Below are 13,194 nucleotides of genomic sequence, written 5' to 3'. Positions count from 1 at the left end.
TCTGGACTCCTCCAGCGGACGAACTTCCATAATGCCTTCCGGACTCTCCTCTCGGTCAACCTTCTATAGCGCCTTCCAAATTCCACTATCGATCGACCTTCTGCCGGATTCCTCATGCAACCGAACCTCTCCAGCGTATAGTCTTCAGACAAGCTTCTACATCAGACAAATTTCAAACGAACTTCTCTAGCAATCGAACTCCAGTCGGATTTCTCCAACAGAAAGTTTCCGTCCGGGCTTCTACAGCAGATGACTTCTGTCTGCAGCATCAACGCCTAAGGCACCCAATAACAGTTAACCCATCAGCAATCTCGAAAACATCCGAGCTTCTCTTGGATTACTGAGACAGAGAGCTATTCCGCTCCACCAGACGTCCCAACCGAGCTTCAGCTGTCCGATCCGAACTCTCCGATAAGTTGCGACAACAAATGCCACTACTCTCTGCAACAAACTCCACGTGGGCCCACCACTCTCCAGCAAGTCACGACAACGGACACCACTACTCTCCGTAACAAACTCCACGTGGCCTCGAACAGCCCACTACCAGGCAGTTACGGACGTCGCTGTCAATCGGTTACGCTCTTCCGTCTATAAAAGAGACCCCCCAGATACGTTCTCCTCTAAGCTCTAAGCACTATCTTTAAACTCTGCTAAAATCTCATTCGAGTGCTCCATTTCTGTTGAGGCAGAGTACTGACTTGAGCGTCGGAGGGTCTTGCCGGAGCACCTCCAACTCCGATTTAGACTTTCCTTGCAGGTCCCGACGGCGACGGTGATCCCCTCATCTCTGGCTTCTCCGGCATCGATGGAATTCTGCACCAACAATACCTTTTGACGTGAAACTCAATATTTGCTTAGACAAAGAGGTCCGGTTACCCAGCATGGAGTACTTGAAAATTTTTTTTAAAATTAATTTTTTTTCTTATATATATATATGTGAAGAAACGTATAGTTATTCTACACAAGCCCATAGAAAGTTTACTCTTCTTTGATACTGGTAGAAAAATTTAGAAATGCTCAAAGAAAACTATTTAAGTTCTAAACTTAACTCTTTATTGAATTTTTTTAATACTTGAATCCTCAATATCTCACAAACTCTCTAGTCTGTATATCAATTTTTTTTTAAAAATACTTGGTTTAACACGATTCTTAAATATAATCAGATACTTAAATACTAATTTACTTGAGGACTTAAAAAATTTTTAAATTTTTCTTATTCTCTTCCCAACTTAATCGATATTGTCCTCAATGGAGTAGAAAAAATAAAGGGTGCATAAAAAAGAAGAAAAAGGAGAGATGTCACATGATCCAGACGTCTTTTCAAAATTGATTCTCTTCCCAACTTAACCAATATTATCTTCAAATCCCTACAAAAGATATGAAGCAAGACTCTAAACAAAGTGCAAAAGAAATAAAAGCAAAAGCTAAAACTGAGTTGCCTCTCAAAAAGTGCTAAGTTTATTATTTTTAGCCAGACCATATTTATCGACAGGTGCTTCCACACAGAGCGATCCTTTATTCTTAAAAAAAATGAAGATCGATTAAAACAAAAAAAAATTTGGGTTATCTCCCAAAAAATACTAAGTTTCAAGTCTTCAGTCAGATTATGCTAATTCTATCTCACTTATCCTGTATCAAATATTGGATTGACAAATTCAACTGGGTAAGGTGGGTGAGGTGAATCAAGCAGAGCATTAACCTCCTGGACTTGAATTATTTCTTCAATTGGTTCATTCAAAAAATTTATCCTTACAAGTGATTCAACAGGTGATTGTCATTATGGATGAACTCTCTGATCACTAGATAGAAAAATTTCATAAGCTATTTTAGAATTTTGATTTGATCAGAAATTACAGTCAAAATCTTCTTCTCCTAGGTCAATGGTCTCATAGATCTCATCCTGGATCAGGTTACATCAACGAATTGGTCCCTTTTATTTTCAACATTGAAAATATTAAGATCAATAGTCATATTTTCAAATGAGAGCTTCATGAGTCCATTACGATAATTGATTAGGATGTTGGTGGCTGCTAAGAATAGTCTTCCTAAGATTACTGGGATATGACCTTTTGAATTAGACACTGGTTCAATCTCGAGGATCACAAAATTCACAGAGTAAATGAAATTGCCGACCTTGATTAACACATCCTCCACAACTCCTTTGGGGACCCTCACTGATCGATCTGTCAATTGCAATGTGATTTATGTAGACTTTAATTCTTCTATCCCCAGTTTTTCATAGATCGAATAAAGTAAGATGTTCACACTAGCCCCTAAGTCTAATAAGGCTCTGTCAATAATGGTTTTCCCAATGATACAAGAGATTGTCGGAAATCTTGAATCTTTATACTTAACAGGCATGTTGCTCGACAGATATGAGCTCACACTGGCCGTCAAGAAGGTTTGTTGGAAAATATTGATGGTCTTCTTCTTTGTGCATAGATCTTTGAGAAATTTGACGTATGCGAGAACTTATTGAATCATATCTAATAGAGAGATATTTACTTTCACTTATTTAAATATCTCTAAAATTTGATCCATATGGGCTGAATGTCTGTTGGACCTAAGTCTATATGGAAAAGGAGCTACAGGATTGGTGGGTGATGTCTCGAATTGCTTAAACCCTGAGGTGAATTCTACAAGTGGCTTGGGTGGTTTGTTAATCTTTGTTGACTCCTTAGACTCGGTCTGATCAGTCACTTGCTCATGAGATGGTTTAGACAATGGGTCATCTTGCTCTTTAGGTGTACCGACATAGTAGTCTACTTATTTTTCAGACCTTAAGGTGTGAATTACGTTTAATTGATTGATCTGGGCTCCTTGTTGTAGTCTTTGATTGTTCTGAGTTCTAGGATTAGCCTCAGGTTGATTCAGTTGTTTATCTTTTTTTCTTTCACTCACAGTCATGGTTAATTGATCTAATTGCATCTCTAAACGGGCAATAGCCTGGGTGTTGGAAGTTAAAAGCTGGCCCGTGGTCTATATGAAGTTGTTTAATGTAGTATTGGTGCTAGCAGTCGATTTTGCTAGGATTTTTAGACTCTTTTCTAGCGAATTAAGCCTTTGATCATTACTGAAATCTGATGGGTTATTTGATAATTGAGTGGATCTAGGGTTAGGCTGAGTGAAGGCAGGTCTATTAGAGTTTGATCCTTGTGACCAAAAAAAATTGGGGTGGTTCCTCCTTCCTGAATTATACGTTGGTGCGTAAGGGTCATTTGTAGGTCTTTGATAGGCTGCGCTCACCTATGCTACTTCATTCTCGATTGGACCCATCAAGAAAGGATATCCTTTCATTGTGTGGTCTACGGCATTACACCCATTGCAAGTGGATGTTGCAACTTGGTTCACTTGGGTGTGTCCCTTGAGTTCTAGGGCCTCTATCTTACGGATCAAAGATGCAAATTTAGCCTCTTCAGCTAGGAAAGGTTGAACTTGATATACATCCCCTTTTGAAGGTGTGAGTCTATCAGATTCTCTAGTAATCTTCTATTGTAGGCTCTTTTCTGCTAGGTCCTCTACAAATTGCCGAGCTTCTATAGGCTCTTTGTTCATGAATTAACCCTGACACATTGATTGTAACATGATTCTAGAGTTTGGGTCTAGTCCTTCATAAATGATTTAGCACAATCTTCAAGTTTATATTCCATGATGTGGGTATTGACTCAAAAAGTTCTTGAAACGATCAAAGCACTTTCAAAAAGACTCACCGGATAATTAAAAAAATTGATTAATTTCATTCCTAAATTTGGCAGTCTTATAGTGTGAAAAAAAAAATTTCAGGAACACTTTAAAAAAATGCTCTCGTGATGCTATGGATTGGTTAGGAAGACTGTATAATCACTTTTTGGTACTATCCTTGAGAGCAAAGTTGATCAACCTAAGTTTTATAGCATCCTCAGTGAGCTGTTGGAGCCGCATCGTGGTGCATACTTCCTCAATTTTCTCATAAAAATGTATACATCCTCGATTTTGGTGAATTTAGGAAGCATATTTATGATCTGAGATTTAATTTTAAAATTGATATCAATTTGTGACAGTCGGATACATGAGGGTTGGGCTGACCCAACTGGATAGCAAAGGTCTTTCAGTATCCAAGGTTCGTGTTCGGGTTCACCCATGGTGGGCTTAAGGTCTACTGGACTCGATGCAAAGTTTGGATCTATTCTCACTAATCGACCAGATATCATTGTCCAAAAAGAAATTTGAGAATTTTTAGATTTTTTTTTTCAAGAGGAGGAAAGAGAGATAGATGAGAAGAGAATTCTAAAGATAAGAACTTAAGGAGTCCTAAATCTAGAGACGATAGAGAAGAGTGTTTTAATTAGGATTAATATTTGTAAGTTAGTAATCAAGTTATGCAATCAATCTTAGCTAAGGGTAACCCTAGATCTAGACAGTTCCTAACTGTCAAGGTTGCCTTTGAGCACTCCAGATAAAAAACTAGTCACTCAACTGGCCAGATAAGTGTAAGGTTGGTAGGGGTCCCCTCGTTGCTTTCCTTAGACACCAACTGAGTTGGTCAAGTAAGCGAATAGAACCAATTAAATAACCACCTTCTTTCAGGATGTAGTTTTTGAACCACTTTCCTAGACACCAATCAAACTGACTAACCCTATCCCGATCCAACTCTTAGGATCCCTTGTCCTATTGAGCTCGAGAGTTCTTAGGGACCAACATCTAATTGATTTTAGATTAAAGTTTAGGTCAATACAATATGCAGGATGGTGGTTTGTGGACCAAGAAAGGGTGATAAAATCTTTACTTTATCTTGTTTAGGGTTTGTGCCCTTAAAATATTTTATGGACTTATGCAATGCAAGAAGAAAAGGTGGCCAGATTTGGTAGTTAGTCAAAAGTAAATTGATTTGTTTCACTTTTTAGGTTTTGTGATTAAGTATCTAATTCTCTAAGTAGATTATAAGGTGTCAATATAGAGATGTTTTTTTTTTGGAAGAAAGTAAGTTTGACTAGGGAACTAAGCGAGTTAGAAAGCAAATACAAAGAAACTAAAAAAAAAAAATTATAAAAAAATAATCATGCCTAGATATCCGATAATGGTGCCAAAATTTGATTGCTGTCGTAGGTAGTAAAGAATAAAAACTAACTCAAACTATATAAATAGAGTGAGTCAGGATCGTTTCCATAGGAATTTAGATTGATTATCTTTTTTTTAAGAAGAAATAAAAGAGAAGTGATTGTAGAAGGATTAGAAAGAAATAGAATAGTAAAAATTAAATTAAAAATATAAATTAATTTGTGAAAGAAAATAAGTCAGAGAAATAATCCAAAAATTTTGAATCCATCATGCAAATTAGATTTATTTTTTCTTTTTTTTATGTTACAATATTAATTCTTGTGATTAAGTCATTAGTATAGCTTATCTCTAAGGGCTACGGAATGTATCAGTAGATCACGGCTCATCCTATCAAAGTATAAACTATTTAAATTTAATTACAAAATATAAGATTTAATCTAATATACCACGATCTATCTCTCCTAAGTACAGATCGTATCTAGGGATCACAGCACGTTAGTAGAGGGTATAGACCGTGTAGGCTAGATCAATACCTCAGAAAAATAAAAAATATATAAAATAAAAATATAATTTTATTATATTAAAATTAAATATATAAAAAAATAAAAATCTATTTACAAGCTTCATCGTATTCTTGGATTGAAGGGATTTAGCTACACATCAAAATCTCTAGCTCCATATTCTCCCAATTTTTGATCCTTAAAGCTCCTTGATTTTTTTTCTTTGATTTTTTTTATTTTTTCTCTAATTTTTTCTACTCTCCACAGTTATTTCTGGATCTTCTATTTATAGGTGAATTTTTCACCTTTTTCTGATAGCAAAAAGAGTCTTAAAACCCTTACAAATCGTATTATACTCGTATAATTTAATTCTGACCGTTAGATCTTCAATGGACCGCCCAGATTGCTCCAAAAACTAACGTTATACTCCTTATCAGGGTCGGATACAATAACAGCCATTGGATCTCACATCAGATTGATTTCTGCCCGTCCGATCATGCATTTTATCTCCTATTCAAGGTTGGGATCCACCACAGCCATCGGATCTCGCTTCAGATGAAATCTAGGCCATCGATCAGCATAAAAAATCTTTCACCCATTGTGGACCTCATTGTGTGCCGTGAACTGTTCCTGTGGACTGCGTCCTTTAATCCGTGGACCGAGCGGCGGTCCACTGTACATCGAAGGTAATTTTCAATATTTTTTAGAGTATTTTAGCTTGATTTTTGCTTCGATTTTCATCCAAAAAATAAGAAAAAATATATATTAAATTTTTTAAAATTTTTTTATTATTTTGGTGCTTAAAATTACTCAATTAACTTAATATTTTTTCATAAAGATGTTCTAATTTCATATTTTTTTAAAATTATTTAATTTTACCAGAAAATCTAATTTATTTATGAAATTAGATTTTTAAGAAGATGTTAGCACTATAAATTATCAAAAATATCTTCAATAAATATAAAAATATATCACTTATCAGTGTATTTCATTACATTATTATTTATCAACTAGCTGTCTGGTTTTATTTAGGAGGACTCCTTACCTAAAGATGCCTAGGCATTTCTTGTTGATGTCCTCTTACATATTTAATTACAAGTATGATGATTAGAGCAAACATCTCTATTATCCCACGGGGCATATCTATTCTCAAAAAAAAAAAAAAAGCGAGAAAAAAAGGTTCTCCGCCCGAACTAGATTTTGAATGGCTTGCTTAGCCCGCTAAGTCTAAAGCATTTTGGACCGGCTTAAACTTAGCTTTAAACTCTGGCTGGTCAGCCAGACCTAAAATGTGAACTCAGGAGAAATTTTTTGTATTGATTGGACTACGTAACCATCACTTTCTAATGTACATTTAATGTCTGCAGTTCTACTTTTTCGTTTGAAATTTTAAATGATAAAAATACCTCTTTTTTTCTGAAGAAATTATGATATTCTATGTCAATATTATGATATCCTGCATTGAAATTATGACTTCCTATATAAAATGTCATAGTTTTTTTTATAGGATCTCATAAAGAGGGAAGGACATTTTCGTCATTGAAAAATTTTATATAAATTTTTCAATGACGAAAATATCCTTATCAAAATTATGACTTCCTGTGAAAATTTATGACATCATGTGCAGGAAGTCATAATTTCAATACAGAATGTCATAATATTGGCATAGGATGTCATAATTTTTTCAAAAAGAAAGAGACATTTTTGTCATTCAAAATTTTAAATAAAAAAAAAGTAGAACTGTGGATATTAAATGCATATTGAAAAGTTGTGGCTATGTGATCCAATTCGACGAGGCAATGCGCTCTACATCGGATTTTCTACACCGCAAGTGATGTATGAAGAATTTCGCGTGAACCTAACTATTAAATGAGCTGAACTCGGATTTTGCTCAGCCCAGTTCGATAATCAGAGAAAACAACACTATCATCCCGTAGAGCTACCAAACTCTGAAAAAAACCCGTTATCCACCGGAACAATATTTGTTCAAGGGGCCAGGCAGTCCACTTGGTCCACTTAAGCCCAAAAGGTTTTTGATGGACTTGGGCGATAGGCTGGCTGAGCCTGAATTGTCAACCCAACTGTCAATGGGTTGGACTTGGATTGTACTCGGCCCAACTCAAGACTGGTCTAAGCTCAGCCCTCCACTCTCCTCCTCTCCTATCTCGTGCTCCCCTTTTTCTTTCTACATTCTACATTTTTTAGATCTAAGCCCAAAGCCCAAGTAAGTACTGGGCCAATCTGGGAAATAGACTGAAGGGCAAGCTCAGCCAGAGCCCAACTAATTTTAGTTAATATTTTGGACTGAACGTGGCTCAAACTCGGCCAAATCTATTGGATAAACAGGTCTAATCAAAACAAAATATTGTGCTGTACTGACTAAAGCCATTTTGTAGGGAGTTGAGCCATTGTACCCCCAACTTACGATGACAAGTGAGTTGTGTACCAGAGATAAAAAAATATGATCCGATCCGCCAGCATGATCTATTCAACCTACCGTTCGGATTAGGTTAAATGTGTCTGGGTTGTAAAAAGATCGATCTATTTAATTTATTTAAATTTGAATCGGATTCTAATTTTAGGAGTCCAATATGTTTAATCCGTTTGACGTATTTAAATAAATAGATTGGCATATATATCATTTAAATGATAAATAGGCTGGATGCCGCTTGGGCTAGGGCTATTCTGATCGAAATCGGGATCACTTCATGCTCCATCCCCTCACAAATTCACTATTAAAAACCATCCACTCACCCTATTGCCCAATTCCCCGATCGCATGGTCCCACCCCCATCACAATTACCTTTTTTTTTTTTTTTTTAAGAAGTGATTTGGGTTTTCTTCTCTTCTTGCTCGACCGTCGTTGATTGGATCTTATAGTTGAGCCTTGATGGAAGACCTTCATTTAACGGAAGGCCTACCATGCCGGCTTTTTTTTTTTTTTCCTCTAATATCATTTATTTTTTTATTTGTCTTCTTCCTCTATCATTTTTTTTTTGCCTTTTATTTATTTTAAAGAGAGGCTAATCATTGATAGAGTCGATGAAGAGAAGGTGGAAGGAGTTGATGAGGGTGGCAACGGCATCAACGAAGTGCTTATGAGGGCTTGGGGAGGAGCGGAGGGAGGCGATATGTGAGGAGGACCAAAAAGATCAGAGGTGGAGGAGACTGTTAGGGTTATGGCGTCGAAGGTGAGGGAGTGGATCTTAACAGCAGAGAAGGCAGAGTTCAGGTCATGGATAGCAGCCGCGATGAAACAATCAAAGATGGAGAGAGAGAGAGAGCCATTGGACGGCATCGACAGATTTGGACTAGGAGAAATAATGGAAGTGGAGACCGCCAAATCTATTTTTACTCTTCTTTTTTTCCTCCCCCACCCCGCGCGTAGAATCTGCCAAAAAAATATATTTTATATTTTCTAGATATAATAATTCAAAAGATTTTAAATGATTAGATTATGTGGGATCGGATTAAATTAATAGACTATCTATTTATTAAATAAGTTAAATAAATTAGATTAAATTGAATTATTTTTATTTATTAAATATGATAAATTTGAATTATAAATTCTGATCTGTTTAGTAAATAAGTTGGATTCAGATTTAATATTTTTTAATTTAATACATAATCGATCTGATTAATTTATGATTGATCCAATCTGATTGCCACCCTATTATGAACGAGTAGTGATTAGGCTGCGCATTGGCATGCATACAACCACATGGGCAGACCTCTTTGGATAGATTTTGAAAGCACTGGCCATCAGTAGCCAAACCCAGCACAATCTGTCATTAATTTGTCCAGATGCCACAGCAATCATAATTTGAACTTGTCTCCAGAAAGGCTATAATTGGGAACTTATAAAGATGCTCGAGCAATAATGACTAGTTTAATCGTGGCATCACATCTCCCATGCACCCAAATTTTACATTGCTTTAATCTATATGCTGCACAAAATATCATTTTTCAATAGATTCATTTGCCCCCCACCACCATCAAAAAAGGAAAAAAAAATCATAGCGATGTTGCCCATAAAACAAGTGTATCTGCTGAAATTATTGGAAATAAATGCACCGACATCTTGGGAATTTAGAGCAGTTTGATTGCAGGACAGATATGGTGATTCCAGTGCCTCCACATCCAACATACAGAATCTCTTACCAAGGGAGTAACAGTAGGAGATTTCTTTGAGGATGATGCACGTATGAAAGAGGCTTGAGTTATATCTTTCATACGAAAGAATAGTTAATCTTCTTTTGCAATCTTAACTATTGAACTACATTTATATAACTTTTAAAGCACGATGAAACACTTCCATCCATCCATAGCATAGATCACGAAACTAATGCTGTGCTTTGAAAATCATACAAAAAATGATCCAATAGTTAGGATCGGAAAGGAAGGCCAACCATTCTTTTGCAAAAGATCAAAGGGTGAACCACTGACTCGAAGTTGGTGCTCACAAACCGGATCAACGAAACGGGAACCATATCACCCCAAATGGTATCGGTACTGGCCCAAACTTTTGAAGATCACCATATCGAATCTGTACTAATTGTCTCTGCTTTCATTAAATTCGGTTAATCACAGAGACGACTGGGGTAGGAGACTGGAGGGCTACAGAAGCTTGAAAGGAATCTTTAGCACCGGCATCTTATTGTATTCAACAACGCAGAGAAGGGCACTTGCACACATGTGAAGTCTATGCATGAATTAGTAGTTAATTTGGATTACCTTATCCAAACATAATCTAATGCCAATCTTCTGAATACCCCATTCATGTCCAAGTCCAATCGATCCCTTTGAATGGTTCACCCTCTTTTTAAGCTTTTCCCAAGTTCCAACATCATGCCAAAGGTGGGACCACCGAATCCAAGGTGTCGCCTTACTCCTTCACCAAGTCAAGTCACATTTTTTAACGGAGGGCGGTTGCTGCAATTACCATTATTCAATGTTATCTTGATTTGATGGAAGGGCAAGGACCACCCATGATTGCTGGTTTAATAGGCAACAAGTTGACTAGAGCAACGTAGATTGGTGCCCATCCTATTACTTGATAAAAAAATGATAGGGTGCATCGGTGTCATGGCACACCACGCATCATGCAAGACATGCATACTGTAACAAGTATTAAGAATAAAAAGCGACATTATGTGCTCTTCCTCAAAAATTTTATCTCAATCTTAAACATCATTTGATATCTCAAGTTTCCAATATTTCTTTACCCTAGATAAAGGATGCCCTTTATTTTCTTCTATTTATCAATGAGGTAAGCCATGAAAGCCTTAATAACTCATTTTTGTGAATAAACAACTGATATAATGGAAGAAAACCTAAAGTTGTAGGTGCTTGGAGCTAAATTTTGATTAAAGGCTGCTTGGAGATTAGCCTAGGCCACTAGTTACTGCAACTCCGGGAGATTCCTATATATACCAAGGCTATACTTCATACGGATACTTCAAGCTTGGTTTGGATGGATCATGTTTCATGCCATACGAATGTCAGCGCTTTCCTATTACCACTATTTTTTTAAGGACACGTTTAGTCTATGTCAAGGCAGGAGGTGAATTCTTCCAAGGAGGAATTGCTCGAAAACCTCTTTGCCATCGCGGCCTGTACCAGACTCTCTACCATCCATTCAAAACAACTGAGCATCTTTAAAAACAATTACTGTGTGGTTATTATGAAGTAGGATCACAAATTCTATAACAAGGGTGGGGATTTATTCGAATAAAGAAATGCTTATCCTCTTTTACAAGGTAGTGGGAGCTCTGCCACCTCCCAACTGCATATGTTTGGAAGATTTGACATGTTTTGATTCCTCCATTTCTTTATTCAATCTAATGATTTCTTCGCTTTGCTGTGTATTATATAAAGGGGGATACCGCTCTTTCTTGAGTGCAAAAGAGACGTAGGTGAAGAAGAAGAAGAAGAAGACATGATGTGGTATTGGCTCGGCTCATCTCTTTTTGATTAAGTTTCAGAAGAAGAGGCGAGCCGAACCAATATCACTCATGTATGCTTCATTCATAAGCCTTTCAACTCCAAACTCTCTCCATGGACGAGCTTGATATTGTTGTTGGTGAAAAATAGCTGAGTAACAGACTTTGCTTAATTTCAGATGATTCACTTTTGTAATGGTATAGAATTTTTCAGTTAATTTTCTTATTTCCCTTCAACTATTTTAGTTGAAAATAATTGCCAGTCAAATCTATAAGCTCAAACCTCCTTGTATATTTGGACTGCTTCAACACTACGATCCTTCGAGCTCTTTCAAATGCTTTATGCTAGTATGAACCCAATCCACAGAATTATATTGACCACCAGCAATCTTGATGGCAATAAATTTAAGCATCTGATATATTCCTTGTGATCTATTTCTTTGCAAATATTTGACCAATTTATTGTCTTATTTCTTTTGTCAATCACAAGAACATGTTATTATCTTAAATTGAAAAGATATATCGACAACCATGGGTACTTTGATGATCTCTCCAGCTAATGAAGGTCCCAGCAATCCAGATATTCGCTTGATCAGTGTTCTTGAAGGCAAGCTTTAGAGGAGAAGCTGGACTCGTCCTTCCCGAGCCAGCAAGATTTCCTTCCAGTTCTTTTGTTCCTCTGCATGGTAAATAATACAGCATGGCGGCACGAGGATCGATCTCAGGTCAGGATCAGAACTTCGACTTCTTGAAATAACTGGAGGATTAATTTGGCCGCAGCTGCTGCAGTAAATTAACCAGAAATGTCACTCGTGGCATTAGGTCCTGCAAGTATTTGTTTATGCGCTATGCGATTAAAGTGTCTCTTCCTTTTCTTTTTTTTTTTTTTTCTGCGCTCTTGAACCTACTGTTCTTGGTGATAGATTAGTGCTTCACTCAAAAGTTTCTGTTTCACCTTATTCTTGTTGCTTGTCTCGACCAGCAGACTGACAAAGGTCATGTCTTCTTCACTGCGCCCTAAAGGAAATGCCAGAAGGTCTACTTGCACCAGATATCAGCGTGCACTCAAAACCACCAAGTATCCTTAAAAATAATGACTGTGGAGATGCTATGATCACAAATACTTAGCAATACTAGTTCGTGGTCTTTTATATGGTGGAGCTTTGCCACCTCTCAACAGCTTGCGTTTGGGAGCTTTGACATTAATTTGTTTGATTCATTCGATTTATAGTGGTATATACACTTTGCTTATTATGTAGAGAAGGATTTCTTTCCCTTTTAAATTTCTTCAATTTCTAGTGATATCTACGCTTTGCTTGTTATGTAAAGAAGAAGGAGAGCAGGAGGAGGAGGGTTTCCTTCAATTTCTAGTGTTATCTACACTTTGCTTGTTATGTAGAAGGAGGAGGAAGAGAAGGGTTTCCTTCAATTTTTAGTGATATCTACGCTTTGCTTGTTATATAGGGAAGATTTCTTTCCTAAGAAGAAGGAAGAGGAGGAGAAGGGTTTCACTTGTTATATAGAAGAAGAAGAAGGGTTTCCTTTAATTTCTAGTGATATCTACGTTTTGCTTGTTATGTAGAGAAGGGTTTCTTTCCCTTTTAAATTCCTTCAATTCCTAGTGATATCTATGCTTTGCTTGTTATGTAGGAGGAGGAGGAGGAGGAGGAGAGGAGGAGAAGGGTTTCCTTCAATTTCTAGTGATATGTACACTT

General features: G+C 36.8%; 1 long non-coding RNA gene across 1 annotated transcript; it reads left to right on the top strand.

The window, feature by feature from the left end:
• The first annotated feature begins 11,020 nt into the window (after positions 1-11,020).
• LOC140852495 (uncharacterized) lies at positions 11,021-12,376 on the top strand. The gene is made up of 2 exons (XR_012135375.1): positions 11,021-11,677; positions 12,036-12,376. It is a non-coding gene; the product is annotated as an uncharacterized lncRNA (long non-coding RNA).
• The last annotated feature ends 818 nt before the right edge of the window (positions 12,377-13,194 follow it).

The sequence above is a fragment of the Elaeis guineensis genome, chromosome 11 (genome assembly GCF_000442705.2).
Source record: "Elaeis guineensis isolate ETL-2024a chromosome 11, EG11, whole genome shotgun sequence".
NCBI lineage: Eukaryota > Viridiplantae > Streptophyta > Magnoliopsida > Arecales > Arecaceae > Elaeis > Elaeis guineensis.
This window is presented reverse-complemented; position numbering and strand designations above follow the sequence as displayed.